This window comes from Drosophila yakuba, unplaced genomic scaffold (genome assembly GCF_016746365.2).
Source record: "Drosophila yakuba strain Tai18E2 unplaced genomic scaffold, Prin_Dyak_Tai18E2_2.1 Segkk2_quiver_pilon_scaf, whole genome shotgun sequence".
Taxonomy (NCBI): Eukaryota; Metazoa; Arthropoda; class Insecta; order Diptera; family Drosophilidae; genus Drosophila; species Drosophila yakuba.
Genome location: NW_025048801.1, coordinates 1,417,987 through 1,429,276, shown reverse-complemented (window position 1 = coordinate 1,429,276; position 11,290 = coordinate 1,417,987). Strand labels below are relative to the sequence as shown.

General features: G+C 39.8%; 1 long non-coding RNA gene across 1 annotated transcript; it reads left to right on the top strand.

Annotated features, from left to right (window-relative positions):
• The first annotated feature begins 9,674 nt into the window (after positions 1-9,674).
• Positions 9,675-11,032, top strand: LOC120322252. Its single transcript, XR_005562020.2, has 2 exons — positions 9,675-10,009; positions 10,540-11,032. It is a non-coding gene; the product is annotated as an uncharacterized LOC120322252 (long non-coding RNA).
• The last annotated feature ends 258 nt before the right edge of the window (positions 11,033-11,290 follow it).

The window sequence follows — 11,290 nt, the reverse complement described above, 5'->3', positions numbered from 1 at the left end:
CTAAAGTCTTAACTCTATGACAGAAATGCAACACTGCCACTTCCACTGATCATACAATTGAGGCTGGAGTACCCCAAGGCAGCGTTCTTGGGCCAACCTTATACCTCATCTATACAGCCGACATCCCTACAAATAGTCGCTTAACGGTATCCACATTTGCTGACGATACAGCTATCCTAAGCCGTTCAAGGTCCCCTATCCAACCTACAGCACAGCTCATCGATGTTGAGAAGTGGCTCTCTGACTGGCGAATAAAAGTAAACGAGCAAAAATGCAAGCACGTGACGTTTACGCTAAATAGACAAGACTGCCCACCGCTCTTGTTGAGCAACATACCACTCCCGAAAGCAGATGAGGTAGTGTACCTAGGAGTACACCTTGACAGAAGACTCACATGGCGCAGGCACATTGAAGCCAAAAAAACCCAATTTAAACTCAAAGCCAACAACTTACACTGGCTTATCAACTCTGGTTCTCCGCTCAGCCTAGATCACAAGGTCTTACTCTACAATTCTATATTAAAACCTATCTGGACCTATGGTTCACAGTTGTGGGGCAATGCCAGCAATAGCATTATTGACATCATACAGCGAGCACAATCAAAGATTCTGAGAACCATCACTAGGGCACCGTGGTATGTTCGGAGTGAAAACATCAAAAGAGACTTAAATATCCCATAAGTTACTAATGCAATCACGGAACTTAAGGAAAAATACCATAGCAAGCTTTACACGCACCCCAACCACCTAGCGAGATGTCTAATCCGGCTCAGCAGCCGTTCCCGTCTCCGGCGAAAGGACCTACCAACCCAGCGAATAAATTATTAGAACAGTTGGAAAATTAATACAACTGTTCAAAAAATACATATTATAGTTAACATTTTTAAACTTATTGTTAGTTCCTATACAAGAAGATTCAATAAATAAAAGCAAAGTAATAATAAAAAAAAAAATTTAATTCTGGTATATATATATATATATTGTAACGAACTTATTTTCTTGGTCTGCTCGCTACGGAATACGTGCGGCTAGCTCAGTAGAGTTTGTGCGTTCGTCCCACCAAATTTATAGAAAACCGTGATCACCCGGCTACCAGTAATAACACTTGCAGTTTCGTTCTTGGATCTTTATTCGTGCTTGGACTTACAAAGAAATCTGATTATCCGTCGGTAGTGCTGGATGGGTTGTCCACCGGCCTCGTTTCGCTGTCTCGCCGCTCCTGTCGTCCTGAGTGGCGCGGACCTTCGTTGTTGGGCGCACGATACTTAGGCTGAGAGTTGTTGTCTTACCCAAACTCACGCAGCCAAAGGCGGAGAAAATGCCTGTGGAACAGCAACACGTCAACCCCAAGTCTGATTCGGACTGGTGGCGCCGGTATTACGCCTGTTTGGATCGCACGGACACACCTAGGCGATCGCCTGGATCAACTTCGCGGTCTTCTACAGAGTTCACCGGGTCTACACCACAATCCCTGCCGCTTATCCTGTGCCCACCTTAGTTGGCTTCGCCTGTTGGCTAGCTACCTGCGTCTCAATTCGGAGACCTTCTCGTCTCGAACGTCTTGACGTAACGATCTTGCTCCTTGTTGACTACCACGGCTGTAGCTCCCCTGCTGACTTCGTTTTAACGTTGTTGACTTGTTCTCCTCAACTGTCTGTCCCGCTTCCAGCGTTCGGCCTGTTTATATAGGCTTCCTCTAACGGTTCACCCCTTTGGTCTCTAGTCTCCGGATTCAAACTCCACGATTTTACCGTTGTCCCGGTCCAAAGTTCGATGTATCCCGTTATTTGCCTTTGAGTCTGCTGACTCTCCAAACTCTCTTCTCAGTAAGTCTGGACCCTAAGTCTCCACTCTCTCTCTCTCTATTTCTAGAGTCTCCAAACTCTCTTTTATCAGAGTCTCCAAACTCTCTTTCTCCAGCTCAGAGTTTCCAAACTCTCTTTCTCCGGGCTTCGCACTGGCTTTACTACGCGTTGCCTAACTCCAACTCCTCACAATATATATATATATATGTATATAAATTTATAAATATAATATTTATTATTGGAATTTAAGGGCTCACATGCAAACATTGCCAGCTGTGGAGCAACAAATAATATCAAATTCGGATATTCGCCCCGATCGAATCTGCCAGATAAGGGCAAACTGGAAAAGAACCTTTATCTGCATATTTTTCATTTTTTTTTATTATAATAGAAAGAGCAGTTTACGAAACTAAACTAACTTAAATGGTTTACAATAGGTACCTTAATCTAGTTATTGTACCTTAATCTAGTTATTGGCTAAATAATTGTTGTGTTTGTTATGTACATTTGTCTTATTACTTTCAGTTTTTTTGGTATAATTTGGTTGATTTGAGGAAAAGTATGAGTTTTTGTATGTTATCTGGGCTGGGTTTGCTAAGAAGGTCTACAGGGTTAGTGTTACCAAATATGGCTTTTTTGGTTTGTAGGAGGGATATATGGTTTATTGAGATATCACAGATAAATTGGTATTGAATTTGGGTAGTGTTGGTGGGTTATATTTGTGTGTCCCAGTAGAAGTCGAATTATTTTTACTTGGTCGAGTCTGGTCCAATTTTGTCGGGGCTGTTAAGGTAATGACTGGTACCATTTCAATGATTATAAAAGTAAATGTTTTAATTTTATAAAGAAAAAATACAACAAAAGGATAAAATATATATTAAGAACTACAAAAAATACTTACAGATACTAAAGAACATCGTTTTCGCATTTAGATATAAAGCAAAAGTTGTAATAAAGACGTATATAATAATGTTACAATAACAAATTGAAAACAGATTTATTTAAAATTGATTTGTGTTTAGGTGGCAATTTTCGCTGTCCCGTTCCTAAAGGATCTGAAGTTATTAATAGACGGTAAAATACATCAGTAATCCTCTGACAACTCGCCGCTCGATATGAGAGCATTTTCAATTATGAATGTACAATTATGTGTTCATTATTTTGTGTAAGATAACTCAGCCATCTGTACAGTTCTGCAGCTGTAATTTTGAAAACATTATCTATAAACATTGACCAATATTTTTAAATTAATTTCAACGTGTTATCAGGTGCCCATCACTTTTAAAAATCTAAGTGAAAAATGAGTTCACTTAACATTTAATTCTTAAAAAGTCACAGGTTTCATAAACACTTAATAAACTAAAAACAACACGTCAGAAACTCTAAAACTGCAAAAGTTACATTAAATACCATTATTTGTAATATTAAATGATTCTCTTTTAAAAACACTTTTTTTTAACGCGTAACGTAGGACAAGCAGCAAAATACGGCGAAAACTTGACCTTGAAGGACTGCAAGAGAGCTTTAGTATATTATTGTTTACACGTATGTTTGCAAATATTTGCAGCTAGACTTACGATTTTATTTCCCTAAAACAACATTGACAAATACAGTGATAGCACTCATTAAGTGGGGGACAATATATCTAAAAGTTTACTTAAACTGACGTTCACATAATACACAAAAAAGGTATAATCCATCAAAAATTCACCAAATATGATAAATCAATTCAATGAATTTCACAATTAGGATTTTAATAAAGTTAATACTTGAAACTTTAAAATTCATTTTAAATATTTCAAATGGGACCTATCAATCGTACGTTTGATCACTTTGAAATTCACTTTTGTTGCGACGAAAAACAATCAAAACTCCGCTGTGCTGCAAAAATGAACAGTTGTTCTTCTTTACACTATATTTTTAGAATGTAACGTTAAAGTTAACAAAACGGTTTTACCATACAAATATTTGGACATTTTAGAGACAATCTGGTTACTTTTCTTAAATATTTGGAAACATTTCTTTTTTTATTTTTGGCCTATGGGCGCAACCACTGTGCATTAACTGGAGTTTATTATGTTTTCTTTCTTTTTTGTCGCAAGTTCAGCTTTAAGGTGTTTTTTTTATGTCTGTGTTATTATACCCGTTACTCGTAGAGTAAAGGGTATACTAGATTCGTTGAAAATAATGTAACAGGCAGAAGGAAGCATTTCCGACAATATAAAGTATATATATTCTTGATCAGGACCAATAGCCGAGTCGATATGACCATGTCCGTCTGTCTGTCCGTCCGTATGAACGCTGTGATCTCAGGAACTACAAAAGCTAGAAAGTTGAGCTTAAGCATACAGACTCCAGAGACATAGACGCAGCGCCAAAAAACTTTTTGCCACGCCCACTCTAATGCCCACAAACCGCCCAAAGTTGCTACGCCCACACTTTTGAAAAATGTTTTGATATTTATTCATTTTTGTATTGGTCTTGTAAATTTCTATCGATTTGCCAAAAAACTTTTTGCCACGTTCACTCTAACGCCCACAAACCGCCCAAAGCTGATACGCCTACACTTTTGAAAACTGTCAGTGTTAAAGTCTCTCCTTCGCACTTTCACTATCTGTTTAACGGGTATCAGATAGTCGGGGAACTCGACTATAGCGTTCTCTCTTGTTTTATTTTTTTTATAATGCTTTTAGGTGCATGGCCGTATAGACACAAACCATACTCTATTTCGGCTATGACCGTTGCCTTCGCGACATCTAGTAGTGTATACGTGTTAGAATTTAATTTAAGACTAGATAGAAATTTTATTATATTTAGCTTATTGTGGAGTTTGGATAGAAGTAAGTTTATGTATGTGTTCCATTTGTATTTGTTGCAGCTAAGTACAGTTGTGCTTTTTACATATGTGGAGGTGTTTGCATTTGAATAGGGAGTAAAAGCCCCAATTTTCTATATCGTTTAATAGGATGTCTAAGCTAAAGTTTGTATTTGTGTTTTTATTGAAATTTATTATAAGGAAGCAGATCCTTTTAATGTTTGTAGGGCTGAGATAAGTTCTATATATGTTATGTTTTTTCTATGGTTTGGGCTATTGAAGAGGGGGTATAGTTATGTAGGTTATTTCTATATTTATTCCTTCGAAACTCCTCTGAAAAGTTCCAGTCGCCGGAGAGGTCAGAAAAGTATTGTGCAAATAAGATAGCAATTTCGTTGCTAGCCAATGTAGTCTCATTGTTTACTGGGTTTGAGATGGCATGGATATTATCTACTGGGTTAATACCGCAGAAGCGTCTTATATTGGCCCATATTTTGGATGAGGGGGCAGTGGGTTGGATGGTTGAGGTGAAAGAGTTGGAGGCTTCCTTTTTCCTTTTTTTTCATTCGAACCTAAATTTTGCGTTTTTGCGTCTATAGTCGATAATGTTATCTACAATAATAGTTCGGTTTAATTTTTTCCAGGAAAGTTGTTTTTGTTTTTGTTTTTGTAATTGTTTGAAGTGGTTATTCTACCATGGAACCCTGTATTGATGTGTGTTTGGTGAGGTTTGTGGGATAGAAAGGTTTGCGCTATAAAGAATAATTCTAAAGAGCAGTGTTTTTTTTATTTTTTTTTATAATGCCTTGTAAAATTAAACGATTAAAAATTACACGATTCTTTCTCGTTCGCCGGAACTGCCAGCTAAGGTATGACTTCGATGAGCAGGATGGTCATTCCCTTCCTTGGTAGTTGGCCATGGGGGGGTTCCTCCTTCCACCCTTTAGTCGCCTTATACGACATGCCAGGCACGCTAAGGTAGTATTCTTCTCTCGCCACCACACAGAAAATGTATTTGTTTTGTATTTTGTTTTAGCCACCAGTTCTGTTGGCCATCTCGTCAGATCATATTAATGATTACTTTGTGTCCCGGCTCCCATGCCTCACTGTTCGCCAACATAGCCGCGAACAAGCCACTAGGGCTGAACGGACTGCTTGTCAAGGCCTTTAGCTGCTCTCTCTCCGCCGCAAACCTGGAGCAGTGCATTAGCACATGCTCTGTTGTCTCCTCACCATCGGTGTACAGGCCCACCGCCAGCTCAGGGATAAGATGGTAGGACCACCTGCTGAATTGTCCTGAAACCTCTAATGAGCCTAATGGCCGTGGACCGTAGCACCGAGCGCGCTCCCTTCATGTATGATCCTTTCCTAGCGGCATTGCTCCAGATTGGTGGGGCGTATAGCAACGTTGCCTTTGCTACCGTCACCAGAAGTTTCCTGGCCGGGTTTCTGGGTTCTCCAACGTTGGGCATGAGTCTAGCCAGAGAAGTAGCTGTGATTGCAGCCTTCTTGCTGGCGTATCCCGTATGGTTCTTAAACAATAGCCTGTGGTCTAGCATAACACCCAGGTACTCATGTGAGGTCAAATGGGTCCCGTTGACGGAGACCAGCATAGTTTCCACCTTTTTTCTGCTACTTAGTAGAACTGCCTCGGTCTTGTGCGTATCGTACATGATGTTCCACAAGATCGGTCCAAGTACAGATCCTTGGGGAACACCTGCAGAAACTCGGTATCTCTTTGCGCCAGCTTCCGTATCGTACCACAGGACCCGGTCCCGGAAGTAGCTACCAACTACTATCCTCAGGTACTCCGGGATTCCCATTCTGTACATGGCTCGGAGTATTACGGACCATCTAGCGGTGTTGAAGGCGTTCTTTACGTCCAGAGTCACGATTGCACAATATTCATTCCTGTCTCCTAGACATCTATCGCCAGCAATGGCGTCCTTGGCTATGTTACTAATTGCCGTGACTGCGTCTAGGGTGCTCTTTCCCTTCCGAAAGCCGTATTGTTACTTCCTAGGCCGTTGGTGCTCTCGGTGATTGATTCTATTCAACTATACATGATACGTTCCAACAGTTTCCCGACGCTGTTTTCAGCTTGTGCTGGACCCTTGCCTTTCGGCAACAGGACTAGTTTTTGACTCTTCCACCTCGTTGGAAGGACCCCGTCCAACAGACATTACTGGAAGGTGATCATGAAGATTTCAGATCTACCCAAAGCCACTACTTTGACGACTAAGCCAGGGGCTTTATTGGGTTTGATACGCTTGGCTGCCTCGACGACTTCCAGTTCTGTGACGCACGGCAAATCGAGAACTGGGGCTACTGCTGTTGGCCGCCATAATGTCGCCTGCGCTGGGACTAGTTGTCCAACTATGTTAGCCAGGATCCCAGGGTCAGATGGTTTAACCCCTTAGCTTCTTGGTTACCAGCTTGTTATCAAGGCCCCAGGTGTCTCACCTACATCGATTTGATGAGAAAGAAGGCTGTCTAATCCAGCCCAGAGAGTGCAAACGACGGGAATTGACCCACAATATCTTGTAAGGTTTTTTTCTGTTCCTCAGTTAGCTTATGAGCATTAAGCTCTGAAATTCCAATCTCTAGAGGCAATAAGTAGAACAGTTTACAGAAATCAACGCTTAGGTAATGGCTCTGCCTTAATGAAGGAACGATATATAAAGTAAAAGGCTTTCTTTGACCCTTGTACTCTATGTCTGTATCTAATTTACCTACTATGTTTTGTTTGTTGCCATCTGCTGTAGAAATATTATTGAAGACTTTACGAATTGTGATTTTTCTTCCAAGAATTTTTTGTGCAAAGCTTCCACCAATACAGCTTATTGCTGCACCTGTATCCAATAGCCCTTGGACTTCTTTGTCTAATATCTTGACCATTGTGAATTCACGCTGGTCAACGCAAGAATTACGAAGAGCGTTTAAATCTTTCGTAATTTTCCAGAATAGGTTTAGCCTTTTTATACCCGTTACTCGTAGAGTAAAAGGGTATACTAGATTCGTTGAAAAGTATGTAACAGGCAGAAGGAAGCGTTTTCGACCATATAAAGTATATATATTCTTGATCAGGATCAATAGCCGAGTCGATTTGGCCATGTCCGTCTGTCCGTCCGTCTGTCCGTCTGTCCGTCTGTCCGTCCGTATGAACGTCGAGATCCCAGGAACTACAAAAGCTAGAAAGTTGAGATTAGGAATGCAAACTCCAGGGACATAGAGTTTGTCGAATCATGCTGCCACGCCCACTCTAACGCCCACAAACCGCCCAAAACTGCCACGCCCACACTTTTGAAAAATGTTTTGATAGTTTTTCATTTTTGTATTAGTCTTGTAAATTTCTATCTATTTACAAAAAAACTTTTTGCCACGCCCACTCTAACGCCCACAAACCGCCCAAAGCTGCCACGCCCACACTTTTGAAAAATGTTTTGATATTTTTTCATTTTTGTATTAGTCTTGTAAATTTCTATCTATTTGCCAAAAAACTTTTGGCCACGCCCACTCTAACGCTCACAAACCGCCAAAAACTGTCCTTCGCACTTACACTAGCTGAGTAACGGGTATCAGATAGTCGGGGAACTCGACTATAGCGTTCTCTCTTGTTGTGTTTTTTGATTTGTTCAAACTTCTAAGTTTGTTAAAGTAAGAAGAAATTATCCTAACGTTTTTACTACCATTAACGCTTTGATGCCATCCGAATGCGGCGGAATCCCCAGGAGTGTTGGAGACGCCACTTGGGACTATTGTTACTCGTGATTGGTGTTCGTCGACTGAGTTTTCTACACACACAGAACGAGCGTCTTGGGTGTTCAGATGAACGTTTTTTAGGCATCTTTGGCAAGATGGTTTACTTCTTCGAGGAAACATCAACGCTTTCGAAAGATTTCGCGCAGCCTTGAAATTGATTCCGTTGGAATATTTAAAATTTCTTGCCTTATTTCCGGCCGCAAATTTCGCCCTTATATTTCTATTAGTGCTTTTTCTTCTAATTGACAATCCAAATTATCAGTTAACTGAACCACCGCATCGTAAAAGGTATCAAAACTTTCTATTTGTTTGCGATCTCTAGTTAACCCGAGAATATCAACATCAGTTCTAGTGTCTCTAAACTGGCGGTGCAGTGCAACGCATTATTCATTTCATTTAACGTTTAGGACTGAATTATGATATCGCCAGTAAAAGTCATCTGATTTTTCTTCAAACAAAGCGCTTGCGTTGCCGCACAAAACTGAAAATTCCCCCCCCAGCGTTTGGTGGGTCAAAGCCTGCACCCTGTATATAAAATTATCTACGCTTATTCCTCCCGTGACACCGCTAAACTGAATTTTCCACCCGTTCATTAAATGCGAGACCTTATCGGGCCTTTGCACAAGGTCAGATACGGTTGATCTTGAGGACACGTCGGCCTGCACCGTATTTCGCAATCTAAACGACTGCCCTGGGTCTATGCCAAGTAACTCATCGAGAGGAGAACCTTCCTCTTTGTCTCTATGAATCGAACCTTGTAGAGCCCTCGATTCCAAATTGGCTTGGATAAACTTAGACACCTTTTCGGTTAACTGCGTTAATAAGTCATGCTGCATTCCCCGAACTGCATCTAGCACTATGCTTTGCAAGTCTTAACGTCCACTTGTTTGGTCTAGACTTGTGCTCTCCATTAGTTCGATTCTGTGATTCTCGTCATCGGATTGCAAACTCGCAAGCCTTACTTGCTGCCTGGTGTTCTGAGCAATAACTGTCTCTGGTCTTTTCAACAATTCCCCTGGGCAAGCAGTATTGCAGGTTGGACAACTTATCTTGCTCGCTAAATGAGTTCGAATGCACTTTCTATGAAATCGGTGCCCGCACATGGTCTTGAACGAATCTGCTTCAGAAATATTTGTTCTTCATAAAGCACACAACTGTGAAGATCCAACACCCTCTTCGTTATCCGAGTGATCTAGTCCCATTATAACTAGACCTGTACTCTAATCTATCTTGTGTCTACCCAATGATATGATCAAATACGGTAGTTCCTCGGTTCTGATTAGCCCTATATTCTACAGTATTTTCTGTGAGTTCACTTCGTTGTATCCGTCAATATAACCAAAACGTCAACAACGACAAATATAAAAGAAATAAAAAATATATGAAATAACACTCTATCAACCCTCGCAAAGAACTTACTCGCTTGCGTAATTATTCGACAAATATATCCTAACAACATTTTACTCCATGCTTAACCAAGAGATCATTGACCAATTGTTTTAATTATTTTCTGCGAAAGACAGAAGAAAGAAGAAAAAGGAAAATTAACTACGCCAACACCTAGCGGAGCTTTGTTACTTTGGCAAGCGCGGCCACCCATGTAGTCTATATAGGGACACACCATGAATGTGAGTCCAGGCACTTTGCCTTCATAATTTATCATCGCTACCGAATTTATTGGCTTCTCGACCGCGGCCAGGCTTATGTTATGTAACATCTAGTTCTGTACTCCTGCAGTCGCTGTTTGTTGAATATAGCATTCTTCAAAAGAGCATTTTCAAAAAGATAGCGTGTTCATCCTTTTGTTAATTGCAGTCAATTAAGCTGATCCTATATTTTTAACTATTCTGAATTCAAAGCAAATGACTTTATACAAAAAAATGATAAACATTTTGAATACATTCTTCGTGGTTAGCTTCCAACATACTCTAAAGCGATAGATACTACATTCCAATGCTAAAGAAAGATTGATCAAATGGTTGAGAAATAGAGAAATGTGAAATTAAAAAGGGATAGTATAGGAGTTGCATACTTCGTAGTGGAGCAACTCTTCTTAGTGAAGCTAAGAAGATACTATTTGTTTATAATTTTTCTTGACAATCCTCCCGGGCCCCACGTTGGGCCATAATTCTTAAGATACTATTTATTATTATTCCAGTAACGAACAACGATGAGAATTCAAAGTGCATGTGTGCGAAACGGCAACGAGCCTAAATAAGTCGTCACTAGTGGTAGTTATGCGGAAATATAGAAGGATTAATAAGGAGTTTCTCTCAGTGCACACCCCAGGATGTTATTGAGGGTGTAAGGTGCCCACCCTGCCATGGCCAACGCGATTCCACAAAATTCTGCTTCAGGCCCCTTGTATGTTATTGTTCTACGGGAGTTCTTGGGTCAGCATGGAGTTAAAAATTGGTGTTTCTACTCAAACATTATAATAGGATTTTATTCGATAAAAACAGTAATATTTCTAAATTAAACTACAATAATATTCGCATTTCTAAATTCTATATCTTATACTAATTGAGCACTTCTGCGATTCTTAATACGATTTAATTTATTTTTATTTATTGTGTAGGATACGCGAAGAAATGTACTAATTCAAAAATAAGACTTCTTTAGCTTTATTGCTTATATATTCAAACAGCGTATTTTAATGTTGTACTTTTAACTTCATTATGATTTACGGATTGCTTAGGTTTTCAATTTAAATTCAAAACAACAAAATGTGCATATATGTAAATTTCGATCATACGATTTTTTTATACATTGATCTGCCGGACAGGTTATAAATTGAATATTCTGATAAAAGCGCTATAAATAACGGGGTGTCCAAAAATAATCGGTCATCATCAATTGGCTTATCTACTTTGTCGTATGCGAAATAATTACACATTTTAATGTTCACT